Below are 12,688 nucleotides of genomic sequence, written 5' to 3'. Positions count from 1 at the left end.
ATTGATGGCATATCTTCACCGATTTTATCATGAGTTCTTGTCCAAGGAAACGGTATAGTGTTCGAAGAAATTATTGAGATCGGATAAGTATAGCATATAGCTGCCATACAAACTGGCCGTTCAAAGTTCTTGTAAAGAATTTGTATATGTGTAAAGGGCATTATAGCTTCAGTACGGAATATGAATAGTTGTCAGAATAAAAAATAGCCCGCCTGTGCAACAACGCCGAAAATCTCTTTATGAGTCCACAAAAATTAGCACTTACCGTCGTCTTGGTAACACTAATTGCTTTGCAAAGTGACTTGTCCACGCTTATTAATGTTTCTTACAGGAATACACACATGCATATGTATGTATATATGAAGAAAATTGTACATGCCACACAAAAACTTCGACAGGTAAAGAGTACCATATGTTTGTTGTATTTGTTGTTAATGGACACGTTTTCGCGTAACGAGTGGAACCAGCAGCCAAGAATACGACGATCATAATACATAAATATATATGCTTGTACGTATGTAAATGAGTGTAAACTTATACCGCCTCCACCAGCCGTCTGCCACAATGGCATATACATACAGCTTCAAAACTGCATCTTAACTAATTGCCGCTTTCCCGTTGACACTTTGTGGGAAGTTCCCGCTCGCAAAAAGTTTACAAGCACACGCATACTTACATAACGCGCCATGTGTGTCATCGAAATTGCAATGCGAAATCAGTAAATTCAATATTGGAGTTCACCGACACTCGCACACACACACAATAAGGCGAAAAATATGTTAACAAGCAAATAGGCAAAGCAACAACAACAAATGCGCATGACTAAATGAACATGTCACCAAGCGACCAAAACCAATAACAACACAACCACAGACGTCGCTGCCATTTCGCTGCCTGGTCGCACGACTTTTGGGCCGAAAAGTTTTGCACCAGCACACGCAGGCGCACACACACGCGCACCCATTTGTCGCCGTTCCTTGCATTGCAAAGCAATTATTTAATGAAATTATAAATTTTAGCCAAGAAATGTACAATGCGCTCCTTGAGCAATACGCCCCTCAGTACGCCGCGCCGCAGCGACCATTGTTTAGCTAACTTGGTTGAAAACTATTCGACTCGACGACAGCCGACAAAACAACGAAGACACACCGCCAGCGATTTTGTGCGAAAATTTCACAATTCGGCGAAAATCTGTTGCAGAATTCAATGAAATTCAATTTGCTTGGCGCAAAGCGCTGGCTGGTGAGGGCAGGGACGGGGAGCGCGCGCGCAAAAGTATGCAATGAAAAGTGGTCGCAAAGTGTGGCGGCGGCAAGTTGCGTGTCCATATGCAATGCATTTTGTAATTTGATTTTTGGTTTGTGAATTTTGCGCTAAATTTCCACACACACTCACACATACATCTATGCTCTCGCATACACTCACATACATGCATGTGTGTGTGTTGCTTTGCTTTCTGCGGCGCTTCCAATTACATAAAACGCATTAAATGCCGCATGCATATGCCCGTGTATATGTATATGTGTGTGCGTGTAGTTGTGAATTTATTGAATTGTTGCTAAAGTGACGCGAAGGTGTAAAAGTCAAATTAAACTGAAGTGCAGCCGAACTTCGACAATTGATTGTTCGCGCTGTTCGCTGAGTTTGCGGCAAAAACGGTTTGGCGGGGGGCGTGCGAAACGAGTATGTGTAATTGCTATTTGAACTCTGCATGTGCGTCATGCTTCTATTTATTGGGCATATCTTCATTTAGTTTGCTCTCTATTTTGTGTTTTCGAATTCCAACAAAATCTTTGGAGTAAAATTCGACTTGGGTACGCATACTTCGTTCGTTTTGGTGTCTAATTTATCTTAGAGGTTCTTCGAGGATGATACACTGATAAAAGGAACCAACTCCAACTTTTCGATACCATTTTTGTAGTAATATTGTTCTTTACTTCAAATTAGCCCTCAGTTTCAGCGCATTCAGAGCATTCTTTTGATGTATGAGAACAGAAAATAGTCGCTGGAAGCCAGATCTGGATACAACGGCAGACCCGGAAACAACTTGAAGCCCATGGTTTTCTCTAACTTGTGACACAGTGCACTGGCGAGGTGAAACCGCGCTTTCTTTTTTTCGATTAACGATTTTGTCCTTTTTTTTTTTTTTTTTTTGGACAGTTCCCAATAAAACTATGTTATAATCGCTGTTGCTGCTCCTTCCTTTTTTTTTTTTTAAGATAGTCCATAAAAATTATTCCATGCGCGTCCACGGTTTGGAGCGCGTTCATCGTATACAGTCTCCTCGGATGACTGTCGAATGAACTTTGGAGTGAATGATGGAGCCACGTTTCATCCATTGCCACATATCGACGCAAAAACTCGGGGTTACTGTGATTGAACATCTCCAAACAATGCCCCGAATCATCAAATCATCATTGTGTTTAGTCAAAAGTCGGAAGGATCAGTGAAAACCATATTGGGCCTAAGAAAAATGAAAGCGCGATTGGTTCCAAAATCACTAAATTTTTCGGAAAACAGCGTCGCGTTAACATCTGTGAAATAATGCTTTCCGACTACCAAGATGACATGAAACGTATTATTGCCACCGGTGAGTCTTGAAGCTATGCTTACGACTTGAAACAGATGATCAGTCGGCCGAATATAGTGACACAGGTGATATGCTTCGTTTGCACGAAGCTATTCGTAAAAAGAGCCAGGCATTATGAAACAACAAGTCATCGTTTTTACACCACGATAATGCAACGTCACACATTGCATTGATTGTTCGTGAGTTTTTCGTCAAAATTTCGACGAATATCGTGCCGCAACCACCGCATTCATCTGATTTAATTTCTTATGATTTCTGGCTATTCAGAAAACTCAAACGACCACTTCGGGGAGGTCGTTTTGAGTCAATTGAAGATATTAAATGTGAATCCCTACGCGCATTGAAGGCTATTCCGGGAATTGACTTTAACCACTGTTTCGAGGTTTGGAAAAATTATTGGCACAAGCATATTTTTATCAAGAGCGATTACTTTGAGGTTGACGACGTATGTAGATTTTGAAGAGTAAACTAAGAATTGAGGCAGCTGCAAAACTACATAACTGTGTCCATAAGAACGTGTGTATTTTAATATTTCACAGGTGTCGCTTGCAGTCTGTTGCGCTCTATGTGTTCCGGGCGTGACGCTTTGGTTCTCTATAAAGTCTAGAACAGCTTTTGCTTTCAGAAAATTAACAGTTACGACTGTTTGCTTCTTAGCCCCGAAAACTTGAAAGTCTCATACAATATTCTATTTTTCAACCATAAAACTTGTTTCCACTGAAGATTCCTGCTTTGGAGTCGCTGAAGACGAACCTCTCGTTGGAGAGAGCAGTCCCCTTCTATATTAGTGCAAAACTCATTTAACCATAAAAACCGAATATTTGATTGCAAAAGTTCACAATAATTTATAAAAGAAATTCGCTATGAAAACCGCACAAAACAAACACACATACACACACGCTGAAAACATTGTAATATGACGCAACAGCTGCCGCTCTGCGCACACTCAGCAAACTTTGAAGACTCGCACATACACACATACAGAGCATACACAAAATATTTGCAAGGAATTCTAAACAAAAATTAATAAAATCATAATAACAACTTGAGGGTAAAAGAAAATTTATAAAACAAGAAAAGTAATAACTTGTAATTGCAAACTTTTCATTTTAGCAACCCCCCTCACTCCCTCTCGAATACAACCGGCCGCAATGTTGGGCCGAAAACTCTTGCGTTTATTACATAAGAGCTCCGCAAGGCGGATGCCACACTAGGCTATTAAGTGTGCGTTTATGCATGCGTTATTGTTGTTGTTGTTATAGCATATGTAGCGCTGTTTGTATGGCATCCCAATATTTAGTTTAATTGAGTTGGTAGTTGCATAGTTGCGTACTTCATAATAGTTTCGGCTCAATCATAATTGCGCAAGTGTTCGATACACAATTTCTGCGACGTTTATTCAGCAGTGTGTGTGTTTGTGTGTACTGCACATTCTTTCGAGCGTCCAGTGTTCGGCGTCCACTTAGAAGTTTTACAAAAGAGTGGAAACAATTACTGCGGCAAAACGGGTTTTAAACTGCAAACTTAATTAGTGTTCAATAAGAAGAAGAAGAATCAGAAGAAGAAGCAGAAGAAAAGCAAAGAAGGAAATGCAAAGTCAAGTCGGGCTTCCACGTGGAAGTATGTGATATTTTATCTTGAAATTGAAAGATGGGAACAGCTTATTTTTGATAAGAGCGATCGCCTAACTTAGGTCCTTATGGAGAACTTGTGTTGGAGCAAAAGGGTTTTATAGATAAGGTTCAAGGCAGCTGAATAAGAGAGGGCAACAGTGGTCATTTCACTCAACTTCTTATGAAAAGCAAGTCAAGCTCGCTGCCATCTTGAAGGGTGAGGGCTTTATAGGTTAGGATGAAGGCTTTCGTAGTAGAAACAGAATCCATCTTTATAACCTGAAAAGGATATACTTCCTACCCAAAATTTGTAACACCAAAAATAAAAGTTGCAGACCACATAAATTATAGTATGTATGCAAATGATCAACGTCACGAGCTGGGTCAATTAAGCCAAGTCCGTCGATCAGTATATATGCGAACTAGACACTCAGTTTTTGAGATATGGATCTGAAACTTTGCACAAGTTCCTCTCTCCTCAAAGAGCTGCTGATTTGTCGAAACCGCCGATATCGGACCATTATGGCATATAGCTGTCATACAAACTGAACAATCGGAATAAAGTACTTGTAAGGAAAACTTTTTCATTTGACGAGATGTCTTCACGAAATTCGGCATGGCTTATTGTTTAAGGCAATAATACAATCCACGAAAAAATTGTGCGGATCGGAATGCTACAGCATATAGCTGCCGTACAAACTCAACATTCAAAGTTCTTGTAAGATTTTTTTTGTATTTGTGCAGGCTATAATAGCTTCGGTTTTCTTATTTTTAATTCAACTGTTCATTTTTAATTTTTCTCATTCACACATGTCATATACATATATATATCTCTACACAACTGACAAAATAGCATAAATTACCTCGCTTTCCATTTTGTCTTCATTTTTTAACCTTCACTTGCTTTGTTTGTTTTCCCAAACACAACAGTAAAGCCCATAAGCCTTCGGTAATTACATAATTTCCCCAAAATTTTTGTCATTTTTTTTTATGCCCAAATTATCTCATTTAGCCGACACGTTAAACACCATTAAGCCACACACAAGCGAACTCACGCGACCTTTGTCTGCATATACATATATATATATATATAATAATTGTGTGCATATAATTATCAAGGACTGGGCGTACATTTGGGGCTCATCCTAAGTAAACATATGAAAATAAATAGAAAAAAATTTGAGAAAACAACAAAATGGAGAAAATTATGAAAGACAAGCACATTTGCGACTAAATGCCACTAAATTAAACAAACACTTGTCGACAAACACACGCGAGCATTTTCACATACACAAAGACAAAGACTGTATATTGGTGTGTGCATTGTATATATTAGGGTGGGTCGAAAAAAAACGAATGATTGCTGCCCTCGAAAATAGATTCTTCAATACTTTTGTGATTCTCTACTCTGCAGGAATGAGCTCTTAGTTATAACAGGAAGATTAGTTTTCTGTTTTTTTTTTTTTTTTATTATCAAAAATTCAACTCTGGCTTCCCACTGTAAAGAAAATATCTCGTTTCAAAGATTTTGTAGGAAATTTTATGCTCAAGAAAATGGTCTCTAACGATTTTTTCTTAAACCTAACCGTTTCAAAGATATTAATGGATGAAATTTGATCTTTTTTTCTTCTTACGAATTATATAACTCAATGAATATAAATGTATTTAAAATTGCCAGACTCATAGGTTTGTATGAAATTTACTGCTCTTTATAAATTGTCTTTCCATTACTTAGACAGATTTTCGTAAGGCTGTCTAAGAACCTATTTTTTAACGTTTCAAAAGAAAAAAAGTCGTTTTGTTAACCACCCTAATATAACATATACCCATCCTAACATAAAATACATATTAACCACATATATATATTAGGGTGGGTCAGTAAACCGAATATTAAGGTATTTAAAAAACATCTGGTAAAAAAGTTTTCGAGTTTTTGACCCACCCTGCTATATATATATTTTATTTGTTTGATTGTCTTTTATTAGGTATTTATATACATATCTGTTAGCGTTGACGTTCAAAGGTCGTCTTTTTACCAAATAATTATAATTTAATTTAAATGACGCAGAGTTGCCAACTGTGTCCTACTCATTGAGAGCTAATTTTGGATGATACAGAGCTAAAGAGCGTTTGACAACCGTTAATGCTACATAAAAATGAAAAACTGTTTTTTTAACTTACGTTAGGTTAGGTTAAGTGAGATTAGGTCAAGGGCGCGTGAGAGTTCCCTCCCCAAAATTTAAAATTGATTAATTAATTCCACCATAAGTGAGACTAAGCGAAAAAAGTTGCAAGTGAGCTGCAAGTACAAATTTATATAGTTAACCTTCCAAACCCCCTCCCAAACTTTTACTTTGGATCCGCCCTGGATTAGGTTAGGTTGAGTAAATAGGGCGATATTCTTAAGATCACGAATAATCCCACTTGGGCTGCTCGAGACGCTTGTCCGTTGTGATGCCCAGAACTCCTAAATAGAGATCAAAAAGACACACGTATATCTTCAAAGATCCTGGAGCCAGCCACAAAATTTTTTGACCTACATGTAATAGTACATACTTTCGAATACGAATTTTCTGGTTTTGTAGAAAATATGGCAACCAAAATGTCTCAACCTTAGTCTATCGAAAACTGAAGAGTGAAGGAAAAATTGTCTACATAATTCCACCAGTTCAATGATATATGGTTGATTGGTAAGAGAGGTCTTGAAATATTGTCTTGTCTAGTGTTATTTCAGCATCAACTGCCGACGGAAAGGTAGAACGTGATCAAAAGAACTTTTAAAGCTTTCACAGTACAAATAAAATATCTCATCCAGCAACCATCAAATTCATCTTACAGTAAAACATTCTAACGAATTCGCTTTATATTTGCTTTATGTATTAAGACACATATTAGAAATTTCAGTGAACAATCCTTGGTTGACAAAAAAAATATTTCCTCTAAAATTAATTTTTCATAAATTTACTACAATATTCTAATCTTTGCCCAATATGGCAGCCCATTATGTATACATTAGTCGACTAAACAATAATAAATACTATTTACTGTTAACCCGACGTCGCCTCATGTTTAACCTTTTTGTAGTTTGCTCTCCGCAAGCACTAAAACTAAATTATTCAGTGCGAGCATTACTAAAACAACAACACAGTGAATTAACACAAAGATATGTACACAAGACAATAGTGAAAACAATACGGGCAAATCAAACAATATTAGCCTCAATAAGTCTGATATTGTTGGTGTTGTTGTCAATAAATTGTGGTAAAATATCACGAAAGCCTTTTAATTCATAATTAAACTAATTGACGTAATTACTTCATTAACGGTAAATGTAAGGTGCGTGCAAGTGTCCGACGACAGTGTAAAAATGTGGAAAAACGAAGAAAAGGTGAAAAAATAGCAAAAGATAGGAAAACTATGTTCACTGCTGGTGAATTGGCAGAAGTTATAAAGTGAGGTTAGGAAGCAAGTTGAGTTTAGGCGAATGGAGGCACTGCATTTTTTACCCTTCTGATTGCGAAATAGTAAAATATGTCGGAAATGCTGTTTGCGATCTTCCATCTTCGATAGGGCATCATTCAAAAAATATTCCAAGAATTTTGAAAAAAAAAATTACAAAAAAATCTTACTATTTCAGTTATTCAAATCCATTTCGAGGTTCCCCAGTTTTTTTAAAAAAAAAATCACAGAAGCTTCACATTTAACAAGGAATGTTTATTTTCATTCAAAAAAAACCTTTTTTGGCATTTATTTTTTGAAGATTATCTCTTTCAAGTATTTTCAGCGGCTACGTCTCAGATGGACCAGCCGTAGAGTCCAATTTTCGATGGCTCATTCGAGCATTTCAACTGGTAGATGGTGAATGACAAGGTTGATGTGTTGCTCCAAGGCCTAAATAGAGGTCTATACTTTAGACCTTACATATCTCCACAGAAAAAAGTCTAACGGTGTGATATCACACGATCTTGGTGGATAATTCATCGACCCAAAAGTTGAAATTATCTACTCACCAAAATGTTTCCTCAATAAACTCATTGATTCATGGGAAGGGGCGCTGTCTTATTGAAACCAAATGTCACCGAGACCACGAGCTTCAATTTCAAGCATCAAGCAGTCGGCTATCATGGCACGATAACGGTCGCCATTGACGGATAGAAATATGGACCGCTGATATATAACGATTAAGTGTGAAGTTGGCTGCGAAAAACCACAATAAGATCAGCTGTTGTCAAAAAACGATATTACATAGTGAATGATCCAATAAAATGCCTTAATAAACCAAAAACGAACAGACTGAAGCACGAAATGCCACAGAGTGGAGCTTTCTTTTGTCACTCGTTTATTTAACAAAATGTAACGGTTCTATTGTTTACTTAATCTTTTCTTTATTTTGCAGGGCTATGCATTACAACTGTGATTTAGCAACAACAAAGCAAAGAATTCGAGAGAAAGTGGGTCCTTAGTCTACCTTTCAGCACTCTATTCGTGACTACATACTTACTCGTATTTTCCATAAACTGTTATGGCACTTTCAACTAACAGTATTTCCACAAAAGCATGAACCGTTATTATGCGTACGTCTTTTGACTTCGCATGCACGCAAATTAGGGGAATGAATTAGTCAATTACTTGTAGTTGCCTTTAGCAATAAAATTTCATTGACGTCATGCATTTGGGCAAACAATGACTAAGCGCCCTATAGAAGGCTTTTAGGCGCCTCATTGTCCAATAAATGACGCTCATTAAAGTGATTTCGGTAGAACATGAAGCAAATAATGCAAGAACGCAGTAATTTAAAGCAGTGAACTAAATTTAAGTCATGATTCAATAAATCATAAATTATCAATGCATTTCCGAGCTCACATTCCTTGCTATTAACGGCATCTTATCAGTCTGGCATCTGTTGCTGCATGCTGCACATAACTTCAGCTTCTCTATATACATATATATTTGCAACAGGGCGTTCGCATTATAGCAAACAAATTAATTTTCGCTAAAATAATTAACTCACAAAATGTTTGGTCAAATAAATTTTAATTGGCTTATTTAGCATTTCAATTATCCAATTCAGTACGCAGAGCCACACATGCGCTGCTACTGTGTGTATTCATGGTTATATTTGTTGTTGTTGTTGTGTCAATAACTGTTGACAGCAATAATGCGTGTGTTTTTGTGCGTGTGTGTCATTATGTCGAACCCTAGGTGCGAACTTATTTGCAAATTCCAACACCTACGCACTTCAACGCCTGCACTGGCAGCTACATATCAGCTTATGTACGTATGTTTGTATGTATGCTTGTGAAAACACGAACATGCGTGTAATTATGTGGCTTACAGACACTGTCAATGGCTGAGTTTTGTACCAAAGCGGTTGGAAATGATATTTCAGCTGTGTAGGCGGAACATTAACCCCAACTGATCCTGAAAACCAAAGAGGTTCGTTCCAAAATATAGCTACTATATTGCCTTTTATATTTCCATATTGGCAACCCTAGTGTCGCAAGCTGATAATTCACAACAGAACGTTTTGACATACGCGCTATATTTCTGTTGTTTGCGATGAAGTTCCATCAAAGGCTAGTGCTTTTTGGGGGGAAAGTGAGTCCGGTCGAGGTCGTAGATCACTCAAAAACGATCCTCTAAAATCAGTTCTTGCTCGGGAAGCGATTGATGCTTGATGCTGAGAGCAAACTGATCATGCAAGACCAACATGTGACCTACCGTTAGATTATGACAACTTTGGGTATTAATGGAACTAACATACATCCAATATTGCATGAAAGTTTGACTGTAAACAAAATTGTCCACGATGAATCCCACAAAAAAACTACGATAATAGTGCTTCGAAATGATTTTTTTTTTTTTTTTTTTTTTTTTTTGGCCACAGAACAACGCAGAACAGTACATTTTGAGTGCTTTATAACCCTTTTTTGCCAGTTTTCTTTCAAGAAATCAGTAAAAGCAACCACCGAAAAACGATCACTCTTCACCGCAACAATGCAAACTCTTACTCATCGACTGAAACAACCACATTTTCTAGCACACAGAACATTCCGTTTATGAGTTATCTACCATATACTTGTAGTCCTAACTTTATGTTTGCTTATTCAAAGCATACATTTGCCAACAACTGAGGGATGTGACCAACTGGGAGAATTACAACCAACACGCTTGGGACTAAATGAGCTCTTATTATTCCCATACGGAAAAAATAAACCGCGAGGTCATCATAATCAGAGTTTCAAAAGTTCTTCGACAATTGGTACAAACGGATGCAAAAGTGTAGAGATCTTAGTAGAGAATATTTTGAAAAAATAAAGCGTTTTTCAATGTTTGAAACTTGTTTTTGTTCGATAATGTCTAAATACCTACATATATACAATTTGAAGAGTATTTAAGAAATGAGAATAAACTATTTTCGCATCTTAATTTAATTTATTTTTTATACTATTAAATAATTATCGTTCGGTTCGTGAAAAGAATTAATACATAATCGAGCAAAAATGCGACTCTGAGCCCAAATAATTCCACTTCAGTACTTCTACACATGATATGTACTCTTACGGATACAGGTGTATGTATGTGTGTCTGTTTTTTAACGCATTATTAACCGCAACAACAGCATTGCAGGCACAAAAACGACAACAACAACAAAAATTGTCAAGGAAATGTATTGTACATTCATTTATATGACTGTAAATATATCTGGATATATAATATATCAGGTACTCTGAAAAACAGGTTCTTACACACTTCTACGAAAATCTCTCCAAGCATATCAGAGACCAATTTTGTGCAGCAGTAATTTTCCTACCAAACTGTGAGTTATCCACTTTATTATGATTTATTTTTCCATGGGGTCATAAAATTCATACAAAAAAGTGTCTTAAAATAAACGAATTTTAACTCTTAATAACTTTCAAACGGTTTTGTTAACGAACATAGACATTTTTTAAAGAGTTTTCAATTTCCCATTAAATCCATGCAGCGAGATATTTGTTCAAGTAGTTAGAAGCGAGATATGAATATTTCTGTCAATCAATAAAAATTAGAAAACTGTGAGGCGAGACTTTCTTAGAGTTGTCCAAGAACTAACATTTCAGAGTAACAAGCGAAAAAAAATATTCGATTTTTTTATTCGAGTATTCGGTTTTTTTTTTACCCACCCTAATATATTGGTACATACATATGTACATTTGCACATAATCACAGCGCGTAACACGCAATTCAAAATTGAGTTGTACAATTGTTTTATTTGCAAATTAAACATTTTTGTGGCTTGTCAACTCGCATGTGAACTAAATGTAACGGTATATGCGAACACAAATATATGCTTTCATATATATGTACAATATGTGGCTGAATGTTTGGCAGCCTCACTTCCGCAATTTCAAATTAATTAACACACGCACTGCCACTAACACAAGTACGCACACACACACACGCAACTTGGGCACTTCCGCTCATTTTGCCAACCATTTCTCGTGCTAAATTTGCAATAATTACAACATATTCTACAATTGAATTTAAATCGATTTAAAATATAAATTAAGCGCTTTTGCTGCGCGGTCTAAAAACTAATAACTTTATTCACAAGCAAAAAATGCGGAGTTATTAGTATTAACCCAACTTTAAAAGCAAAACAAAGTTAATTTCGGTAGCCTAAACTATAATACTCTTCAAAAATACAAAAAGTTTCTTAAAGATCTTGATTTTGAGCGACCAACTCGTATGGCAGTTACATATATGCTACAGTAGTCCATTGACGGCCATTCCCACATATGTATGAGCAACTTCTTGGTGCGAAAAGAAAATTCAGATCGATATCTCGAAAACTGGCAGTTGGACGAACATTCGACCAGATTGTTGTGGTTGTCTTAACGGGTACCTACTCCCCTTTAGGATGGTAAGGATTAGCAAAGTTGTTGTCAACGTCATCCACTAACGGTCCATTCAATGGAAGGCCCATGCAACGAGGGGGTCGGACCAAAAGAAGAGAGGTGTCAGATGAGTAGGGTTGGTGGGGCATGCGGTGGCTAGTGACATGCGGAGACTCATTGCACGCAGGACATATGTTGGATATGTCAGGGTCAATTCTAGATAAGTAGGAGCTTAACATGCAACAGTATCCAGCACAAGGCAGCGCAAGGGTCGAAGCAGGAACTGCCTCGAGAAGTGTTCATTATGCTCCTTAACTCACTATGCAGGAGCTCCATGGAAGACATCAAGTGGCATCCTGTCATAGCCCCGAGTGTAGTATTCTGACAGGTCTGAAACTTCCTCGTCTGTATTTCACAGGATTTTGCTGCGGCTCTGTACTTTGTCGATAATCGCAGTCATATGAGGAATGAAGAAGCACAGACTATCCAAAGTTACAACTAAAATCTTACTATTATTGGCAGTCGGAATCTTGACGCCATCGACTGCAATATTAAGGTCAAGACAGCACCCTTTTGTCCAGTTTGTAAATATAGTCGCAGTGGAT

This window comes from Bactrocera latifrons, unplaced genomic scaffold (assembly GCF_001853355.1).
Source record: "Bactrocera latifrons isolate USDA-ARS-PBARC rearing strain unplaced genomic scaffold, ASM185335v1 scaffold_31, whole genome shotgun sequence".
Taxonomy (NCBI): Eukaryota; Metazoa; Arthropoda; class Insecta; order Diptera; family Tephritidae; genus Bactrocera; species Bactrocera latifrons.
This window is presented reverse-complemented; position numbering follows the sequence as displayed.